Here is a 22,895-nt window from a genome sequence, read left to right as displayed (position 1 = left end):
TCTCTTTCTGTGAACATGAGAGGCTAAACCCCTAATTAGCTAGGGGGTGATTCGAAACCATGTTATTGCTTGCAATATGAATTGATTACATTTGGTTGGAATTTCATAAGTTGTGGATTCAATTTGTTTAACTGCTTGATTGATAACTTATTGGTGTATGTTTATTGAGAGTGCACGCTCAATTTTCATGCATGAATATGACGCTAGAATATAAGTGAGTTTCACCTAATAGTTATGAACTTATATTCACAAGTAGTGGAGGTTGCTTATAAACAATCGCGTTAAATGAATTCTTGGCACTAGTTTCATGCTCATCATAGTAACGAATGCCTCGTCAACACTTATAGTTTTCTTGATGCTTAATGATCTTTGATTGTATCTTTATTGTGCTTTTCACGTAAAGGACTTTTGGAGAATGTTTTGAATTGCGTTGCGCTAACCCATCCAATTCATTAACTTAAGGAGAACTTGACGGTTAATTTAAGCGGACCTAATTAACCTGGGGTGTTGAGTTTCATAATTTATCGAAAGACCAACTGAAAATCATCTTGTATGCAAGTGTAACATGTGTGGAGAAGAACCTTCTAGCTAGCATTCATCCATATTTTCATCACATTCATCTTTACAATCTGCCTTTATTTACAATCTGTGCATTTTATTTAATTTCGTCAAAATCTCAATCCCCCTTTACTTTAGTGTCCAATTTAGTTAGAAAGTGTCTTAGTTTGTGTTTATAAGTGTTTTGATTCATTTGATTACATAAATTCGTCCAAATTCACCAAAGTGCTCAAAACTGCCCAGAAAGTGTTTTTAAGGCAGTTTTGAGTGTTTTGGGGCTGTTTTGAGTCTTTTGATTTGTTTTAGTGTTTTTATTGTTTAGTTTTGCATTCTTTGAGTCTAGTTTAGTGTTTCAAACTTTATTTTACGTTTTTGAGTCAGTTTCCAAGTGATTTTGCAATCCCTCCTAATCCCCGGTTAAGAACGATCCCTACTTATTCATATACTACAATTGTCACAAGAGGGTTTTAATTTGTGTGCTTACTTAGTTCGCATTAGGATCCTTTCGACCCTATATCCTTATGCACATCTATGGCAAAACAAGAATGACAATCATTAGGATTCTTAATAGAGTCATAGACATTGAATTTAATTATATCACCACCAAACTCCATTGTTAGTGCTCCTTTGGCCACATCAATCTTTGTTTGGGCTGTTTTCATGAATGGTCTTCCAAGTAGGAGTGGCAAGGGTGGAGAATGAACCGAGTCGTCCATTTCAAGCACATAAAAATCTGCCGGAAAGATTAAATGATTGACCTGCACTAAAACATCTTCCAAAACTCCCTTTGGATAGGCATTAGATCTATCGGCCAATTGTATAATAACACCATCGTTTTTCAATGCTCCTAGATTCATAGATGCATTAATTGAATATGGCATGACGTTTATTGATGCACCTAAATCTAACATGGCAAATTCAAAACGAGTGTTACCAATGACACATGGAATTGTAAAATTACCCGGATCCTTGCATTTAGGGGGCAGTTTCCTTTGCAAGATGGCTGAGACGTTTTCACCCACTTTTACAACCTCCTTGGTCGGAATCTTCCTCTTATTAGTGCAAAGTTCCTTCAAGAACTTGGCGTACCTCGGGACTTGCTTGATTGCATCCAAAAGAGGGATATTGACTTGAACCTTCCGAAACGTCTCGAGAATGTCCTCTTCTGCTTCCTCTTTCTTTGTTTGCATGAACCTGCTAGGAAAAGGCACATTCGGAGGAAAAACATTAATGGGAACTGAACTTGACATGTTTTTACCTTTAATGGACCGATTTGAGGTCTTAGAATCATTCAAGGCTTGCGGTAAAGGTGTTTCCACCTTTGCCATGGGTAGGCTTTGTTCCTCTTCTTGGATTCTCAACTCTTCCTCGTCATTGGAACGTGGTTTGGATGGTCCGTGGTCAGATCCAACTTGCTTCCCACTTCGCAAACTTATGGCTTTTGCATATTCGAATCCACCTTTCGGATTCACCTGTGTTGAACTTGGTAACTTACCTTGTTCTCTACTAAATTGCCCCATGAATTCAGCCATTTGTCCCACTTGTCTCTTCAACTCAGTCACCTCTCGAGCTTGATTTTGCACCTCATTGGCGTAATTGTGCATGTCATTTGTTTGTTTTTCTTGCCCCTGCGCCAATGTAGTTAGTAATTGAATAACTTGAGAATTATCAAAAGACGAACCTGAGTTGTTTTGGGACGATGGTGGCTGGTTGGATTGGTATGGCCGTGGAAACCCAGGGAGATTTTGTTGAAATCCCCTTTGTTGTGCAGATTGTTGGGGCTCTCTCCACGTGAAATTAGGGTGATCTCTCCATCCGAGGTTGTAGGTGTTGGAGTACGGATCATATTTGGGTTGGTTTTGGCCTTGGAAACCAATGGCATTGGCAGATTCCCATCCTCCATTCTCTATCAACTGAGGGCATGTTTCGGATGGATGTCTTTGCATTGAACACACGCCACACACTTGGTTTTCTTGTGGTTTTGACCCCTTGACAACCTGAGACACAAGAGAAGTAAGATTAGCCAACTGTGATTGAATGTCAGAAATTGCACTTACCTCATTTACACTTTGTTGCCGTGGCCCCTCTCTTTGTCCAACACTTTCATATTGTTGAGCATTGTGTGCTCGGTTTGCAATGAGAGTTTTGGCAGCCACCAGAGTCTTGTCCACTAATGCACCACCCGCCGAGGCATCTAGCATTTGACGTTCCATGGGAAGGAGTCCCTCGTAGAAATATTGAATGAGCAGCTCCTCCTTCATTTGTTGTTGTGGACATGAAGCAACAAGTGATTTAAAACATTCATAATAAGATGGAAACGACTCACCTTGATTTTGTTGGATGCCACTAATTCGTTTCCTCAATAGAATGATTTTTGCAGTGGGAAATAATTTCTCTAAGAATGCACGTTTCATACTCTCCTAAGAATTGACAGTTCCGGGGGCCAATTCATACAACCAATCCTTGGCCTTGTCCACAAGGGACAATGGGAAGGCCTTCATCTTTAAAATACTCCCATCCACGTTGATGGGTGTCATACTTGAGCAAACTACTTCAAATTCCTTAAGATGTTTGTTAGGATCTTCAATGGACAGCCCATGGAATTTAGGAATATGATGTAATAAACTAGACTTAAGTTCAAATTCTTCCGTCTTACCTTGAGCCGCCGCGGGGTATTGTACACATAAAGGAACGGCATTGCCCATACCTGAGGCAGAGAGCTCTTTGATGGTTCGATTGTCCACGGCCATGGTTTGTACTTCCTTCACAAATTGTGCCGTGGGCTCTCCTTCCTCCACAAACTCTGTCGTGCCTTCTCTTTCCTCCACAAACTCAGATGTAGAGCTCGAAGACGGTGGGTTAGGGTTTTGTTGATTCTTTTGCTTCCTCAAGGTCCGCTCAAAATCGTCGTCAAAGTCAAGGATGTGCTCACGAACAGGTTTTGAACTCCTAGTCATAAACTAGGACCCTAGAAACAAGAACACAAATAGGGTCAGTAACCAAAACAAAATTATATGGAAAAGAAAATAAATAAAAAAATAACGAGGGATTAGCAAAGTTGCTAATCCCCGGCAACGGCGCCAAAATTTGATGCGAAAATAATTAAGCACACAAATTAACCCTCTTGTTGTCAAATTGTAGTAAGGATGCAAGTAGGGATCGTTCTAGACCGGGGATTAGGAGGGCTTGCTAAAACCTCTAAACTGACTCAAAAACATGAAAACAAAGTTAAAAATGTTCACAAAGACTCAAAGGACTCAAAACAGGTTCAAAAGACTCAAAACTTCCTAAAAACACTAACTAGGCAGTTTCTGACCTTAAACACAAATTTGGACGAATTTAAGATTATAGGTTGATTCAAAACACTTTAAAACACAAACTAAACAGATTCTAAACACTATAGAACAAGAAAGTAAAGGGGGGATTTTGATTTGACGAAAATTGAAATAACAAAACAAGTTATAAAACTAGGCAGATTGTAAAACGAATTCCTTGAAAACAAGATGATGGATGGATTAGTTAGAGGTCCATTCTCCACACATGACACATTTGTATATGAATCGATTCTCCAATTGCTTTTCACTAACTATGATGCTCAACACCCCAAGTTAACCGTGATGCACTAATTAACCTTCAAATTTTCCTTATGTCAATGAATTGGATGATGCATGCGACAATTCATATTATTCTCCAACGGTCCTCAACATGAATGCATAGAAGAGATACAATGAGAGATCATTATGCTCTATGAAAATTATAAGTGTTGACGAGGCAATTGTAACTATGAATGCATGATACTCTTGCCAAGAATTCAATTAACGCGGTTGTGACTAGCAACCTTCACTACTCATGTTTATAAACTCGTGACGATTAGGTGAAACTCGTTTATAAACTAGCATCAAGTTCATGCATGAAAACTAAGTATGCATCCTTAATCAACATACAAGAACAAGTTTTGAATAAAACAGATAATTGAATTGCAATCACAACTTAACAAATCACAATTGGAAGAAATCAATTCATATCTCAAACATGTTCATGGCTTCGAACTTTCCCCTAACTAATTAGGGATTTAGCCACTCATGATTACAACAAACTTAGAAGATAATAACAAAGTAAACATTGAAAACAAGAACGAAGTACACCTAAGAACGCTCCAATCTGCAAGCATGAAACGTTCAAGGCTTCCTTCCTCTCCTATTTGCTGCGGCACAAGGGTTTAAGGTGAGTTTTGGGGATTATGGATGATGTAGAAGGATGGATTTAGGGTTGGGATGGATGTAGGGGACGGCAAGGCTTGGTTTTGGGCAGAAAATATGAAGAATGGTGAAGTATGGATGCGTTAGAGAGGTGGGATCAATTTCTGGCGTGAATGGTGAATGAATGGATCACTTGTGGCTGCAACAAGGATGTTTATTTATAAGATTTCAGGAATTAAAACCCTAGGTTTATTTAGGTAATCAGAATTTAAGTCAAAAGCTTTTAGAAATAGGAAATCAAAGCAGAAAATTAAAGGAACCTACCTAAAAGTTGCAGCAATGCATAAAACACAAAAGGAATGTGTTTTAATGCAAAGAAATAGGAAAGAACTATCTTCCTTGCACGGAAAGGAAGAGGAAGGGTCAAGGGAGGTGCGGCTAAGGCTTTTAAGACAAGGATTGTGACATAATCTTGCAGATTTTGGGGAGAAAAGAAGTTAACTCACGGCAAGGAAAAAGGGAAAGGACTTTAAGGCCAGAAATTTGGAGAGAAAAGGAAGGCAAGATGCGGCACAATTTAGGGCATGTCTAGGGCTTCTAGAACATGTGATTTAGGCAACCAACATTATTTGGAAACTTGCACAATTGGAAACCTTTCAAGAATAGAAACTCCCCATAATGGAAACTAGTTTCCAATTCTTGATTCCTCCTTCTTCCTTTGATTCTAGGCTCACTTGGTCTTCAATTTCGTCCAACACTTTGGCTCCAAGCATAAGCTATCCATCTTTAGCCCAAAAGTGCTCCAAAAGGCTCCAAAATGCACTTCTTTGCTCCTTTAGCCCTTAGAACCTGAAAACATACGAAAATGGCATAAAGGACTAAAATAACTCAGAAAACACAATGTAAATGCACAAGAACAAGCCAACTAAGTCACCTAAATATGCTCCTATCAGGCACCTAGGTCTAGCATGGCAGATTCAAAACGAGTGTTACCTATGACACAAGGAATGGTAAAACTACCCGGATCTTTGCATTTGGGGGGTAGTTTGCGTTGCAAGATGGCGGAGACATTTTCACCTACCTTTACCACCTCTTTGGTCGACATCCTCTTCCTAGTGGTGCAAAGCTCCTTTAAAAACTTGGCGTACCTCGGGACTTGCTTGATTGCATCCACGAGGGGTATGTTAACTTGAACTTTCCTAAATGTCTCAAGGATGTCCTTCTCGGCTTCTTCTTTCTTTGTTTGCATGAACCTACTAGGAAAAGGCACATTCGAAGGAAAAACATTAGTAGGAACCAAATTTGACACATTCTTACCCTTTTTGGACAAATTGGACAGTTTGGGATCCTTAGGAGTTTGCGGCAAAGGTGTTTCCACCTTTGCCGTGGGTTGGCTTGCTTCCTCCTCTTCAATTTTCAGTTTTTCATCCTCTTCGGGACTTGATGGTGATGGTGTAGGACCTGCCCCAACTTCTTTTCCACTTCTCAGGAGTATGGCCTTTGCACTTTCGAAGCATCCCTTTGGGTTTGGAATGGTAGAACTAGGAAGTTGGCCTTGGTCACGAAACTTCCCTACAAAATCTGCAATCTGCCCAATTTGTTTCTCCAATTGGTCCACCCTCTTGTCTTGGTTTTGCATGGCTTTGGCTTGATTCACTTGCCCCTGAGACAAATTAGTTAGTAACTTAAGAAGTGTATCATTGTCTAGGGATGTACCTGAAGCATTTGGGGCAGATTGTTGTGGAGCATGTGTGGGTACGTATGGCTTAGTGAAGAAACCCGGGGGTTGTTGTCTAAAGCCTCCTTGTTGTGGTGGGTGTTGGGGCTCCCTCCACTTGAAGTTTGGGTGGTCTCTCCAACCTGGATTATATATGTTAGAATATGGATCGTTCCTTGGTTGGTTTTGGCCTTGAAATCCAATTGCATTTGCGCTTTCCCATCCACCATTTTCAATTAGTTGTGGGTGATGCGAGAATTATACGCACACAAATTAACCCTCTTGTTGTCAAATTGTAGTAAGGATGCAAGTAGGGATCGTTCTAGACCGGGGATTAGGAGGGCTTGCTAAAACCTCTAAATTGACTCAAAAACATAAAAACAAAGTTAAAAACGTTCACAAAGACTCAAAGGACTCAAAACAGGTTCAAAAGACTCAAAACTGCCTAAAAACACTAACTAGGCAGTTTCTGACCTTAAACACAAATTTGGACGAATTTAAGATTATAGGTTGATTCAAGACACTTTAAAACACAAATTAAGACACTTTAACACTAAACTAGACTCAAAGAATGCAAAACTAAACACTTAAAACACTAAAACAAACCAAAAGACTCAAACAGCACCAAAACACTCAAAACTGCCTTAAAAACACTTTCTGGGCAGTTTTGAGCACTTTGAGTACTTTGGACGAATTTGGGTAATAACTTGAATCAAAACACTTAGAAACACAAACTACGACACTTTCTAACTATATTGGACACTAAAGTAAAGGGGGATTGAGTTTTTGACGAAATTAACTAAAATGCACAGATTGTAATTAAAAACAGATTGTAAAGATGAATGTGATGGAATTTAATGGATGGGATGGCTAGCTAAGGGGTTCATCTCCACACATGTTACACTTGCATAATAAAACGATTTCCAATTGCTTTTCAATAAACCATGATGCTCAACACCCCGGGTTAATTAGGTCCGCTTAAATTAACCTTGAAATCTTCCTAACGTTATTGAATTGGATGATTGCATACGACAACCCAAAACATTCCCCATAAGTCCCCTACATGATTGCATAATAGAGATACAAGCAAGAATCATTACGCTCTATGAAGATTATAAGTGTTGACGAGGCATTCGTTACTATGATTGTATGAAACTTATGCCAAGAATTCGTTTAACGCGATTGTTTATAAGCAACCTCCACTACTTGTGAATATAAGTTCGTAACTATTAGGTGAAACTTACTTATATTCTAGCGTCATATTCATGCATGAAAATTAAGTGTGCACTCTCAATAAACATACATAAATAAGTTATCAATCAAATAGTTAAACAAATTGAATCCACAACTTATGAAACGCAATTAGAAGTAATCAAATCAAAATGCAAGCATAAACATATATTTCGAATCCCCCCTAGCTAAGGGGGGGTTTAGTTCCTCATGATACAAAACAAAGAGAATCAAAGAAACACCTAAACATTCCAACAACTCAAACTTGAATTGTATGAACGTTTAGGTCCTCTTCTCTTCCATTCCTCATTCGTACAAAACAAAGAGTATTGAAATTAAACATTGAAATCAAAGAAACACCTAAACATTCCAACAACTCAAACTTGAATTGTATGAACGTTTAGGCCCTCTTATCTTCCTCTTCGTTGTAGCACAAGGTCTAAGGATAGTTTGATGGTGTGAATGGTTTGGGGGAGTGGTGAAAATGGAAAGAGGAGGCCACGGCACAAGGGAATGGTTGGTGTTTGTGACTGAAATCTGTATGGAAGAATGAATGAATTGAATGAATGCAATGCATGGTTTTATAGGGAGAGAAGGGATGGGAGAACATGTGATTGGCAGCTAGGAATGATTAAAGAAGGGAATGCATGTGTAATGACAACTAGATTGGTTGGTGGAAATCTGAAAATGGATGGGAGAGGGAACATGACAGCTAGGTAAAGTGAATGTGGCTGCATGTTTGAATGATTAAATGATGCATGTGGGTTGGAAATGCATGTGCAATGATTCTTTGGTGCTGAAAATGCATGTGTAAGCATGTGTTGGCTGAATTAAAGAATGTGAGGGAATGATGAAAGGGGAAACATGACAGCTAGGTTGAATTATGAAGAGTGAATGCATGTGGCTGATTTATGTGAATGATTATGGGTGATTATGATAAGTGATAAGTGGTGCTGATAAGTGTATGATATGTGATTATGATAAGTGATAAGTGGTGATGATAAGTAATGATTTATGATAAGTGATAAGTGGTGATGATAAGTAATGATATGTGATTATGATAAGTGATAAGTGGTGATGATAAGTAATGATATGTGGGAGTGTGGCTGAAATGAAGGAGTGGAATGTTGGAATGTTATGCACGGCTAAGGATATAGGAAAGGTTTAAATGTCCTAAAACTAAAGGGAACAAGGTTCCAACACTTTGGTCTTCAATTAGGTCTTCAATTTCGTCCAACACTTTGGCTCCAAGCATAGGCTATCCATCCTTAGCCCAAAAGTGCTCCAAAAGTTTCCAAAATGCATCTTTTTGCTCCTTTAGCCCTTTGGACCTACAAACACACGAAAATAGCTTAAAGTACTAAAATAACTAAAGAAACATAACGTAAATGCACGAGAACAAGCCATTTAAGTCGCATGAAGTTTGGGTGGTCTCTCCAACCTGGATTATATATGTTAGAATATGGATCGTTCCTTGGTTGGTTTTGGCCTTGAAATCCAATTGCATTTGTGCTTTCCCATCCACCATTTTCAATTAGTTGTGGGCACTTCTCAAATGCATGTCCTTGGATCGAACACACGCCGCATACAATTGGTCCTTGCATCCTCATTCCCTCGGCCATCTGAGACACAATGGAAGTAAGATTAGCTAATTGTGAATGAATGTCGGGTGTGGAACTTACCTCATGAACTTGCTGCCGTGGGGGTCCTCTTTGGCCTACTCCTTCGTATTGTTGAGCGTTCAACACTCGATTAGCAATTAAGACCTTGGCAGCCATGTGTGTCTTGTCCACCAATGCTCCACCCGCCGAGGCATCGAGCATTTGACATTCAATTGGTAGGAGCCCCTCGTAGAAGTATTGTAGAAGTAACTCCTCCTTCATCTGATGTTGTGGGCAAGAAGCAACAAGTGATTTAAAACGTTCATAATATGTAGGAAAAGACTCACCTTCATCTTGCTGAATTCCACTTATCCTTTTACGTAGAAGGATGATTCGAGAAGTTGGGAAAAACTTCTCCAGAAATGCCCTCTTCATACCCTCCCATGATGTGACGGTTCCAGGAACTAATTCATACAACCAATCTTTGGCTTTGTCCATTAAAGAGAATGGAAAAGCCTTCATCTTCAAAATACTTCCATCGACGTTGACGGGAGTCAAGCTTGAACACACCACTTCGAATTCTTTCAAATGCTTGTTCGGATCCTCCATGGACAACCCATGGTATTTTGGAATGTGGTGGAGCAAACTTGACTTCAACTCGAACTCTTCGGTCTTACCTTCGGCAGGTGGGGGATATTGGATACACAAAGGTGCGGCATTATCCAATCCCAAAGCAGAAAGCTCCTTGAGTGTCCGGTTGTCCACGGCCATGCCTTGTGTTTCTTCAAAAATCTGATCCGTAGCCTCTTCTTCCTCTTCTAAGACTTGTTCTTCAAGGTCAGATTCTGGGCTTGGTGGATTTGATTGATAGGAGCATATTCATGCGACTTAAATGGCTTGTTCTCGTGCATTTATGTTATGTTTCTTTAGTTATTTTAGTACTTTAAGCTATTTTCGTGTATTTGTAGGTCCAAAGGGCTAAAGGAGCAAAAAGATGCATTTTGGAGACTTTTGGAGCACTTTTGGGCTAAGGATGGATAGCCTATGCTTGGAGCCAAAGTGTTGGACGAAATTGAAGACCTAATTGAAGACCAAAGTGTTGGAACCTTGTTCCCTTTAGTTTTAGGACATTTAAACCTTTCCTATATCCTTAGCCGTGCATAACATTCCAACATTCCACTCCTTCATTTCAGCCACACTCTCATAAATCATTACTTATCATCACCACTTATCACTTATCATAATCACATATCATACACTTATCATCACCACTTATCACTTATCATAATCACCCATAATCATTCACATAAATCAGCCACATGCATTCACTCTTCATAATTCAACCTAGCTGTCATGTTTCCCCTTTCATCATTCCCTCACATTCTTTAATTCAGCCAACACATGCTTACACATGCATTTTCAGCACCAAAGAATCATTGCACATGCATTTCCAACCCACATGCATCATTTAATCATTCAAACATGCAGCCACATTCACTTTACCTAGCTGTCATGTTCCCTCTCCCATCCATTTTCAGATTTCCACCAACCAATCTAGTTGTCATTACACATGCATTCCCTTCTTTAATCATTCCTAGCTGCCATTCACATGTTCTCCCATCCCTTCTCTCCCTATAAAACCATGCATTGCATTCATTCAATTCATCTCATTCTTCTATACACATTTCAGTCACAAACACCAACCATTCCCTTGTGCCATGCTCTCTCCCTAATAATCCAAACACCACACCAGAAATCATCCCATTGCCGTGGCCTCCTCCTTCCATTTTCACCACTCCCCAAACCATTCACACCATCAAACTATCCATTAGACCTTGTGCTACAACGAAGAGGAAGATAAGAGGGCCTAAACGTTCATACAATTCAAGTTTGAGTTGTTGGAATGTTTAGGTGTTTCTTTGATTTCAATGTTTAATTTCAATACTCTTTGTTTTGTACGAATGAGGAATGGAAGAGAAGAGGGCCTAAACGTTCATACAATTCAAGTTTGAGTTGTTGGAATGTTTAGGTGTTTCTTTGATTCTCTTTGTTTTGTATCATGAGGAACTAAACCCCCCCTTGGCTAGGGGGGGATTCGAAATATATGTTTATGCTTGCATTTTGATTTGATTACTTCTAATTGCGTTTCATAAGTTGTGGATTCAATTTGTTTAACTGTTTGATTGATAACTTATTTATGTATGTTTATTGAGAGTACACGCTTAATTTTCATGCATGAATATGACGCTAGAATATAAGTGAGTTTCACCTAATAGTTACGAACTTATATTCACAAGTAGTGGAGGTTGCTTATAAACAATCGCGTTAAACGAATTCTTGGCATAAGTTTCATGCAATCATAGTAACGAATGCCTCGTCAACACTTATAATTTTCATAGAGCGTAATGATTCTTGCTTGTATCTCTATTATGCAATCATGTAGGGGAGTTGTGGGGAATGTTTTGGGTTGTCGTATGCAATCATCCAATTCAATAACGTTAGGAAGATTTGAAGGTTAATTAGTGCATCACGGTTAACTTGGGGTGTTGAGAATTCATGGTTTATTGAAATGCAATTGGAAATCTTTTTGTTATGCAAGTGTAACATGTGTGGAGATGAACCCCTTGGCTAGCATCCATTCATTCCATTTCATCAATTTCATATTTACATTCTGTCTAGTTTATTAACTTGTTTCGTTATTTCAATTTTCCTCCAAAACAAATCCCCCTTTAATTTGAAGTCTTAGATTAGTTAGAAAGTGTTTTGATTTGTGTTTCTAAGTATTTTGATTCAAGTTTTCATCCAATTTCGTCCAAATTAGTGTAGGTGCTCAAAACTGCCCAGAAAGTGGTTTTTAGGTAGTTTTGAGTCTTCTAGTTGCTGTTTTGGGTTTTAGGTTTGTTTAAGTGTTTTAACTTTTAGTTTTGCATTCTTTGAGTCTAGTTTAGTGTTAAAGTGTCTTAATTTGTGTTTTAAAGTGTTTTGAATCAACCTTTACTCTTAAATTCGTCCAAATTTGTGTTTAAGGTCAGAAACTGCCTAGTTAGTGTTTTTAGGCAGTTTTGAGTCTTTTGAACCTGTTTTGAGTCCTTTGAGTCTTTGTGAACGTTTTTAACTTTGTTTTTATGTTTTTGAGTCAATTTAGAGGTTTTAGCAAGCCCTCCTAATCCCCGGTCTAGAACGATCCCTACTTGCATCCTTACTACAATTTGACAACAAGAGGGTTAATTTGTGTGCGTATAATTCTCGCATCATTGATTCGTGTTGTTTCCTCTTCCGTCTCAAAGTCCTCTCGAAATCACTGTCAATGTCCAAGATATTATCACGAATCGGTTGAGAACTCCGAGTCATAAACTAGTACCTAAAACAAGAATAACAAAACAAGGTCAGAAACTTTAACAAAATAAAAATAAACAGAAAATAACAATCCAAGGGATTAGCAAAGTTGCTAATCCCCGGCAACAGTGCCAAAAATTTGATGCGAAATATATAAGCACACAAATTAAAACCCTCTTTTGACAATTGTAGTATATGTATAAGTAGGGATCGTTCTAAACCGGGGATTATGAGGGATTGCTAAATCACTTGAAAACTGACTCAAAAACGTAAAACAAAGGTTAAAATGCTAAACTAAACTCAAAGAATGCAAAACTAAACACTAAAACACTAAAACAAATCAAAACACTCAAAACAGCAACAAAACACTCAAAACTGCCTTAAAAACACAATCTAGGCAGTTTTGAGCACCTAACACTAATTTGGACGAAATTGGGTGATAACTTGAATCAAAACACTTAGAAACACAAACTAAGACACTTTCTAACTAATTGAAGCACTAAAGTAAAGGAGGATTTAGTTTTGACGAAATTAAAACAAAGAACACAGATTGTAATAAAAACAGATTGTAAAAACGAATTTGATGAAAATATGGATGGAATGCTAGCTAGAAGGTTCTTCTCCACACATGTCACACTTGCATACAAGATGATTTTCAGTTGGTCTTTCGATGAATCATGAAACTCAACACCCCGGGTTAATTAGGTTCGCTTAAATTAACCTTCAAGTTCTCCTTAAGTTAATGAATTGGATGGGAAAGCGCATACGACAATTCAAAACATTCTCCAAAAGTCCTTTACGTGAAAAGCACAATAAAGATACAATCAAAGATCATTAAGCCACATGAAAACTATAAGTGTTGACGAGGCATTCGTTACTATGATGAGCATGAAACTAGTGCCAAGAATTCATTTAACGCGATTGTTTATAAGAAACCTCCACTTCTTGTGAATATAAGTTTGTAACTATTGGGTGAAACTCACTTATATTCTAGCATCATATTCATGCATGAAAACTAAGCGTGCACTCTCAATAAACATACACAAATAAGTTATCAATCAAGTAGTTAAACAAATTGAATCCACAACTCATGAAATTCCAACTGAAGGTAATCAATTTATATTGTAAGCATAAACATGGTTTTGAATCACCCCCTAGCTAACTGGGGATTTAGTCTCTCATGTTCACAGAAAGAGAAACAAAATTGAAATTAAACATAGAGAGCAAAAGATTGATTACACCTAAAACACCCAACAATTCCACTTTGAATTTCTGCACGTCAAGCTCTTCTTTCTTCTTCTCCTTGCTGCGGCAGAGAGGCTTTTGGGGGTTTTTGGATGTGGTTTTGGTTTAGGAAGGGAGTTAGGATGATATGGTGGTGCGGCAAGGGGTGTGGGTGGTGTATGGAGGTGTAGAATGGTGGTTGGAGTAGAGGAATGGTTGCGGCAGAGATGGGAGGTTGCTGGAATGGATGGAGAAGTGGCGGATTGAAGGTATTAGGGTGATGGTGGCTGCGGCAAGGGAGTGGGAAGTGGCTGAATGATTAATAGCATAAAGCTAGGGTGCGGCTAGGCTTAGAATATATAGGGTTTCAGAAATTAAAACCCTAGCATATTTTGGTGAACTAAAATTAAGTCAAAGGCTTCTAGAATTAGGAAATTAAATCAGAAATTAAAAAGGGAATTGGCTGCAATGTGCGGCTAGGGTTTTATTTAGAAAGGGACATGTGTTTAAGTCCATAAAATAGGACATAATTGCCCCCCCTTGCACGGCAAGGGATGGGGAGAAAGGGAAAGGTGCGGCAAAGGGGTGGAAGGGGTCTAGGGCCTTTTCTTTGTGTCCTAAAGTGCATACAAGGCCTTCAAAGTGGCTGGAAAATAAGGAATTTCAAGATTAGGAAAGGTTACCAAAATGGGAAACCTAGGCTTAACTTTCCTACTTCAAGTAGGAATCCTTGTTGGAGTAGGAATCCTCGTTGGAGTAGGAATCCATCTTCAATTATGAATTCACATTTCTTCAAGTCTTCAACTCATTTATTCCTCTTTTGCTCCAAAAGACTCCAATTTGCATCTTCTTGCACACTTTGGCTTTATACTCTGAAAACACACAAAAATGACTTTAAACACTAAAATAACTAAGGAAACCCAACATAAATGCACGAGAACAAGCCAATTAACTTGCATAAATATGCTCCTATCAAACGTAATGATCTTTGATTGTATCTCTATTATGATGTCATGTAGGGGACTTTTGAAGAATGCTTTGGGTTGTCGTATGATGTCATCCAATCCAATAACTTAAGGGAAATCTGAGGGTTAATTAGTGATGTCACGGTTAATCTGGGGTGTTGAGGTTCATGGTTTATCGAAAAAGCAACTGGAAATCAACTTATGTTTGAATGTATCATGTGTGGAGAAGTATCCCTTGGCTAGTCCATCATCCATTGGTTTTTACTTAAATTCGTCCAAAAATCTGTTTTAAGTTTTAAGTTACTTGTTTTCTTTTAAATTCGTCCAAAAACAAATCCCCTTTTCTTACTTGTTCCAAATCTGTCCAAAAGTGTGTTTTAGAGTCTTTTGAGTCAAAACTAATTGTATTTTCGTCCAAATTGAGTCCTAAGGTCTAAATTGAGTCTTGCTGGTTGTTTTGAGTTGTTTTGAGTCTTTAAAATCTGTTTTGAGTAATATAAGTTAGTTAAGAGTCTTTTGAGTTTATTTGAAGTGTTTTAAAAGCTTATTTTCACATCTTTGAGTCGATTTTCATTAGGTTAGCAATCCCTCCTAATCCCCGGCCTAGAACGATCCCTACTTATATCTATACTACAATTGTCAAAAAGAGGGTTTAATTTGTGTGCTATCTTTTATCACATCAAATTTTTGGCGCCGTTGCCGGGGATTAGCAACTTTGCTAATCCCCCGTTGTTTCTTTTTGTTTCTTTTTCATATCTTTTTGTTTTAGCTACTGACCTTATTTCTTTTCTTGTTTGTAGGTACTAGTTTATGACTCGTAGTTCTCAACCTATTAGTGCAAACATCTTGGATTTTGACAACGATTTTGAGCGCACTTTGAGAAAGAAGAAGAAGAACCCAGAACTTCACCCAACAAGTTCTAGTTTGGCTTCCAATCTTGAGGAGGGAGAGGAACCCACGACAAGGGAGTAAGAAGAAGTCCAAACCATGGCAGCGGACAACCGTACAATCAAGGAGCTTTCCACTTCGGGAATGGACAATGCCGCACCCTTGTGCATCCAATACCCAAGGGCGGCTCAAGACAAGACCGACGAATTTGAATTGAAGTCAAGTTTGTTGCACCACATTCCTCCATGGACTGTCCATGGAGGATCCCAACAAGCATTTGAAGGAGTTCGAGGTGGTGTGTTCGAGCATGACTCCAATTAATGTTGATAGTAGTATTTTGAAGACGAAGGCTTTCCCGTTCTCACTTTTGGAGAAGGCCAAGGATTGGTTATACGAGTTAGCACCCGGAACGGTCACTTCTTGGGAGAGCATGAAGAGGGCATTTCTTGAAAAGCTCTTTCCTACTTCAAGAGTCATTCTTTTGAGAAAGAAGATTAACGGAATTCAACAAAGTCAAGGGGAGTCTTTTCCAACATACTACGAGCATTTTAAAGCCCTTGTTGCATCATGTCCTCAACATCAAATGAAGGAGGAGCTTCTACTTCAATACTTCTATGAAGGTCTTCTTCCCATTGAAAGGCAAATGCTTGATGCTTCGGCGGGAGGTGCGTTGGTGGATAAAACGCCCATGGCAGCAAGAACCTCATTGCGAACCGGGCTCTCAATGCACAACAATACAAAGGAATTGGGCAAAGGAACCCCCCACGGCAACAAGTGCATGAGGTAAGTTCTCAATCCGACATTCAAACTCAATTAGCTAATCTTACTTCTCTTGTGTCTCAGATGGCCGAATGAATGAAGATCCAAGGTCCAATTATATGTGGCGTATGTTCTATTCAAGGTCATCCTTCGGAAAAGTGCCCTCAATTGATTGAGAATGGGGGATGGGAGAGTGCAAACGCCATTGGATTTCCAAGCCAAAATCAATCAAGGAATGATCCATATTCCAATACATACAATTCGGGTTGGAGAGACCATCCTGATAGGAGCATATTTATGCACCTTAGTTTAGCTTGTTCTTGTGCATTTATAGTGTTTTTCCTTAGTAAAGTAGTCTTTTAAGCTAGTTTTATGTATTTTCAGGTTTTAAGGGCAAAGTATGCAAAAGGATGCATTTTGGAGCCTTTTGGAGCAAATTAGAGCTTGGAATGGACATCATATGCTTGGAGCCCAGAGGAGGGACGAAATTGAAGATTTGAAGATGATGTTTCCTACTTGAACAAGGTTTCCTAGTTGAAGTAGGAAAGCCCCTAATGGAAATGGGTTTCCTAGTTGAATTAGGATTCCTAGAAGAATGAAGATTCCTACTCAAACAAGGTTTCCTACTTGAAGTAGGAAAGTCAAAATCCAAATGGTTTCAAGAGAAGCAACAAAGAAGTTTTCCAAGTCCAAGAAGGAAAAGGAGTCCAAGATGAAGAAGGAATGATGAAGACAAGGTTTCCTAATCCTAATAGGCAAAGTTTCCAAGTACAATGAGGAGTCCTTATCCATTTAGGGCACCTTATCCATTTAGGACACCCTATCCTATCCTTGCCGTGGGTTTTATCCAATTCCCCTTAGTTTTAGGGCTTTCTAGAAGCCCTAAACATTATCCCTAAGCTTTGCCGCACCCTTATCCCTTTTTCCCTACAAATTTGGCACTCAAAGCATGATTTTAGGAACCTTATCTTATCTCCTACAAATGTGGCGCCCAAACCCTTCTAGAAATCTGATTTCCCTTGCCTTGCAAGGCATTCTAGAAACCTTATCACCTTATCCTATACCTGCCGCACCTAGGAAGCATTATCCCTCTCTATTTCTGATTTCTAAGCCTATTTCCTAGTTGATTTGGGTTATTCAAGTCCATATCTGATTACCCTAGGGTTTTAAGTGCCTATATATACTCATATTAACCCCTAGATCAGAGAACCACCTCTCATACCCATTCATCCATTCCATAAATTCGTCCAAACCTCTCCACACACTTGCCGCAGCCACCAAACACCCCTTTCCTTAGTTTTAGACCTTTGCCGCACCATCCCCTTCCCCTAAACACTACTACATCCCTCCATAACCATCCATCCATACACCTAAGGCCCTAAAACCTGTCCCTAGACCCTTGCCGCACCAAGGAGGAGGAGAAGGAAGCTCGGAAGTTCATGCAATTCAAGTTCGCGTCGCTGGAATTTCTAGGTGTTTCTTTTCCTTTGATTTCAATGTTTAATTTCAATTCTCTTTGTTTTGTGCGTATGAGGAACTAAACCCCCCCTTGGCTAGGGGGGGATTCGAAACACATGTGTATGCTTGCAATATGATTTGATTACTTCTAATTGCGTTTCATAAGTTGTGAATTCAATTTACTTATCTATGTGAATTACATTGATTTGTGTGTGTTGGTTGAGAGTGCACGCTTAATTTTCATGCATAAATTGGATGCTAGGATATAAGGAAATTTCACCTAATCGTTATGGAATTATATTCACAAGTAGTAAAGGTTGATGATCTCAATCGCGTTAAGTAAATTCTTGGCATAAGTTTCATGCAATCATAGTAACAAGTGCTTCGTCAATGCTTATGGTTTTCATAGAACTTAATGATTCTTGCTTGTATCTCTATTATGCAATCATGTAGGGGACTTGTGGGGAATGTTTTGGGTTGTCGTATGCAATCATCCAATTCAATAACGTTAGGAAAATCTGAGGGTTAATTAGTGCAATTCACGGTTAATCTGGGGCGTTGAGAATTCATGGTTTATTGAAAAGCAATTAGAAATCGTTTTGTGTGCAAGTATAACATGTGTGGAGATGAACCCCTTAGCTAGCTTCCCATCCATTCAATTCCATCAAATTCGTTTTACAATCTGTTCTAATTCAAAAAGTTTGTTTTGTTTTTAAATTCGTCCAAAACCAATCCCCCTTTACTTTGTTGAGTCATAGTAGTTAGAAATCACTTTAGTTTGTGTTTTTAAGTGTCTTAGGTCAAGTTAAAACCAATTTTCGTCCAAAGTTGTGTCTAGTGTTCAAAACTGCCCAGATTGTGTTTTTAAGGCCGTTTTTAGTGTTTTGGTGCTGTTTTGAGTCTTTTGGTTTGTTTTGGTGTTTTAAAGTTTAGTTTTGCATTCTTTGAGTCTAGTATAGTGTTTTAAACTTGTTTTTACGTATTTGAGTCAGTTTCCAAGTGATTAACAATCCCTCCTAATCCCCGGTCCAGAACGATCCCTACTTACATTCTTCACTACAATTGATAAAAAGAGGGTTTAATTTGTGTGCGTATAATTCTCACATCACATCCAAACTTCAAGTGGAGGGAGCCTCAACAACCTTACCAACAAGGAGGCTTTAGGCAGCAACCCTCGGGGTTTTACACCAAAACCCACAGCCAAGACCAAAACCAACCCCAATCTGCCCAAAACCATCAAGGTACGTCTTTAGATAATGCTACAATTCTTAAGTTACTTACCAATTTGTCTCAAGGGCAAGAAAATTAAAACAAGGTGATGCAAAACCAAGGCAAAAGGGTGGACCAATTAGAGAAGCAAATAGGGCAGATTGCGGAGTTTGTGGGACAATTCCGAGACCAAGGCAAGCTTCCAAGCTCAACCGTTGTCAATCCAAAGGGAGGGTTCGAATCTGCCATAGCAATCACTTTAAGGAGTGGAAAAGAGGTTGGCACTTGATCCACACCACCCAAAATAAGTCCTAATGAAGACGAGACGCTGCAACATGAAGAGGAGGTTGCAAGCAAGCCCACGGCAAGGACACAATCCCCTTTGCCGCAAGCACCTAAGGACACTACTTCATCCAATGCATCCCATTCGGCCACCAAAGGTAAGTTGGGTTCAAATTTGATTAATTATAACCCCGTTCCACCCAATGTTCCTTTTCCTCACAAATTTTTGCAAACAAAGAAGGAGGAGTATGAGAAAAACATTCTTGAGACGTTTAGGAAATTTCAAGTCAATATCCCGCTCCTAGATGCCATAAAGCAAGTGCCCAAATACGCCAAGTTCTTGAAGGAATTGTGCACTACAAGGAAGAGGGCTTCAAATAAAGAGGTAGTAAGGGTAAGTGAAAACGTTTCCGCTATTTTACAAAGGAAGTTACCACCAAAGTGCAAAGATCCAGGTAGCTTTACAATTCCTTGAATTATTGGTCAAACTAAGTTCGAACATGCTATGTTAGACTTAGGGGCTTCAATTAACGTCATGCCATACTCTATTTATGCTTCAATGAACCTTGGTGAATTGAAAAATGATGGTGTGATTATTCAGTTGGCCGATAGATCTAATGCCTATCCAAAGGGCGTATTGGAAGATGTCTTAGTGCAGGTGAATAATTTGATATTTCCGGCGGATTTCTACGTTCTTGAAATGGAAGAAACCACCCATGCTCCATCCTTGCCGATTCTTCTTGGGAGGCCATTCATGAAGACGGCCCGAACTAAGATCGACGTGTTTAAAGGCACTTTAACAATGGAATTCGATGGGGAAGTGATTGATTTTAATATTTCTGAAACTATGAGATTTCCTAATGATGATCACTCATGTTTCTCTATTGATATTCTTGATTCTTTGGCGCAGGCACACCTTGATCAATTACATGGAGATGCACTTGAAACGGTCATTGATAGGAGCATATTCATGCGACTTAATTAGCTTGTTCTCGTGCATTTATGTTGTGTTTCCTTAGTGATTTTAGTGTTTAAAGTCACTTTTGTGTGTTTTCAGGTAATAAAGCCAAAGTGTGCAAGAAGATGCAAATTGGAGTCTTTTGGAGCAAAAGAGGAATGAATGAGTTGAAGACTTGAAGAAATATGAATCCCGAATTGAAAGTGGATTCCTACTCCAACGAGGACTCCTACTCCAACAAGGATTCCTACTTGAAGTAGGAAAGTTAAGCCTAGGTTTCCCATTTTGGTAACCTTTCCTAATCTTAAACGTCCGTATTTTCTAGCCACTTTGAAGGCCTTGTATGCACCTTAGGACACAAAACGAAGGCCCTAGACCTCTTTACAACCCTTGCCGTGGCCTTTCCCTTTCTTTCCTTCCCTTGCCGTGCAAGGGGGGGCATTTTTGTCCTAGTTTATGCACTTAAACCTATTTCCCTTTCTAAATAAACCCTAGCCGCACCTTGCAGCCAATTCCCTTTTTAATTTCTGATTTGATTTCCTAATTCTAGAAGCTTTTAACTTAATTTTAATTAACCAAAATAACTTAGGGTTTTATTTTCTGAAACCCTATATAAACCCTCCCTAGGGATCCTTTTTATCATTCATTCTTTCATCATTCAGCCACAAAAAATCTCTCTCTGCCGCAGCCACAATCCCTCTCTCACCTTCAATCCGCAACACCCATCCATTGCAGCCCCCTCCATCTCCTTGCCGCAGCTTCCCATCCATTCCCCCCACCATTCCACACCTCCATACACCACCCACACCCCTTGCCGCAACCCTTGACCACCCTAAACCCATCTACAACCCAGAAAATCATTCAAAAAACACCCCAAACCCTTGATGCGAAAATAGTTAAGCACACAAATTAACCCTATTGTTGTCAAATTGTAGTAAGGATGCAAGTAGGGATCGTTCTTGGACTGGGGATTAGGAGGGCTTGCTAAAACCTCTAAACTAACTCAAAAACATAAAAACAAAGTTAAAAACGTTCACAAATGATAGGAGCATATTCATGCGACTTAATTAGCTTGTTCTCGTGCATTTATGTTGTGTTTACTTATCTATTTTAGTGTTTAAGGCCACTTTTGTGTATTTTCAGATTATAAGGCCAAAGTGTGCAAGAAGATGCAAATTGGAGTCTTTTGGAGCGAAAGAGGGATGAATGAGTTGAAGACTTGAAGAAACGACGAATTCCTACTCCAACGATGAATTCTTACCAAAACGAGGAATCCTACTCAAACAAGGTTTCCTATTTTAGGAAAGTCAACCCTAAGTTTCCCGTTTTGGTAACCTTTCCTAATCTTAAACGTCCATATTTTCTATCCACTTTGAAGACTTTGTAGGCGCTTTAGGACACAAAACGAAGGCCCTAGGGCCCTTAACACCCTTTGCCGTGGGCTTTAGCCCAATTCCCTTCCCTTGCCGTGCAAGGGGGGGCATTTTGGCCCATTTTTATGCACCTAAACCCTAATTCTTTTTCCTTGCAGCCACTTTCCCTTTAATTTCTGAAATTTAAACCTATTTCCCTTTAAAACCAAACCCTAGCTGCACCCTTTAATCTTTCCCTTTTTAATTTCTGATTTTATTTCCTAATTCTAGAAGCTTTTAACTTAATTTTAATTAACCAAAAATAAATTAGGTTTGGAATTTCAGAAAACCCTAGTTCCACATTTCAGCTGCACCTATTAGTCCACCCTAAAGCCTCTTGTTTCATCCATTCATTCTATTCAGCCACAAAACCTCTCTAGCCGTCACTCTCCCATCCATCATCCATAAACCCTAATAACCCAACAATGCATCACAGCCGCACTTAATATACACCCTAACCCTAAGCCATTCAACCTAATTCACTCTCCAAAACCGTGCAGCCACCATCACCCAAAACCTTTGCCGTGCCATCTCCCTCCACCATTCCAGCCACTCCCATCACTGCCGCAGCCATCTCCACCACTTTCCACCACCTTACACACCTCTCTACACCACCCCATAACCTTGCCGCACCACCAAACCTCCATAAAACCATCCCTAAACCAGAAACTTATCCCAAATCATCCAAAACCCTCTCTGCCGCAGCAAGGAGAAGAGGAAAGAGGAGCTTCGACGCGCAGAAATTCAAGTGGATTCGTTGGGCGTTCTAGGTGTAATCAATCCTTTGTGCTTTATGTTTAAATTCATTTGTAATTCTCTTTTTGTGAACATGAGAGGCTAAATCCCCCTAGTTAGCTAGGGGGTGATTCGAAACCATGTTTATGCTTGCAATATGAATTGATTACATTTGGTTGGAATTTCATAAGTTGTGGATTCAATTTGTTTAACTGTTTGATTGATAACTTATTTATGTATGTTTATTGAGAGTGCACGCTTAATTTTCATGCATGAATATGACGCTAGAATATAAGTGAGTTTCACCTAATAGTTATGAACTTATATTCACAAGTAGTGGAGGTTGCTTATAAACAATCGCGTT

This window comes from the organism of the source record quoted next, unplaced genomic scaffold, assembly GCF_019419815.1.
Source record: "Pyrus x bretschneideri cultivar Hongxiangsu unplaced genomic scaffold, Pyrus_bretschneideri_v1 Contig118, whole genome shotgun sequence".
NCBI lineage: Eukaryota > Viridiplantae > Streptophyta > Magnoliopsida > Rosales > Rosaceae > Pyrus > Pyrus x bretschneideri.
This window is presented reverse-complemented; position numbering follows the sequence as displayed.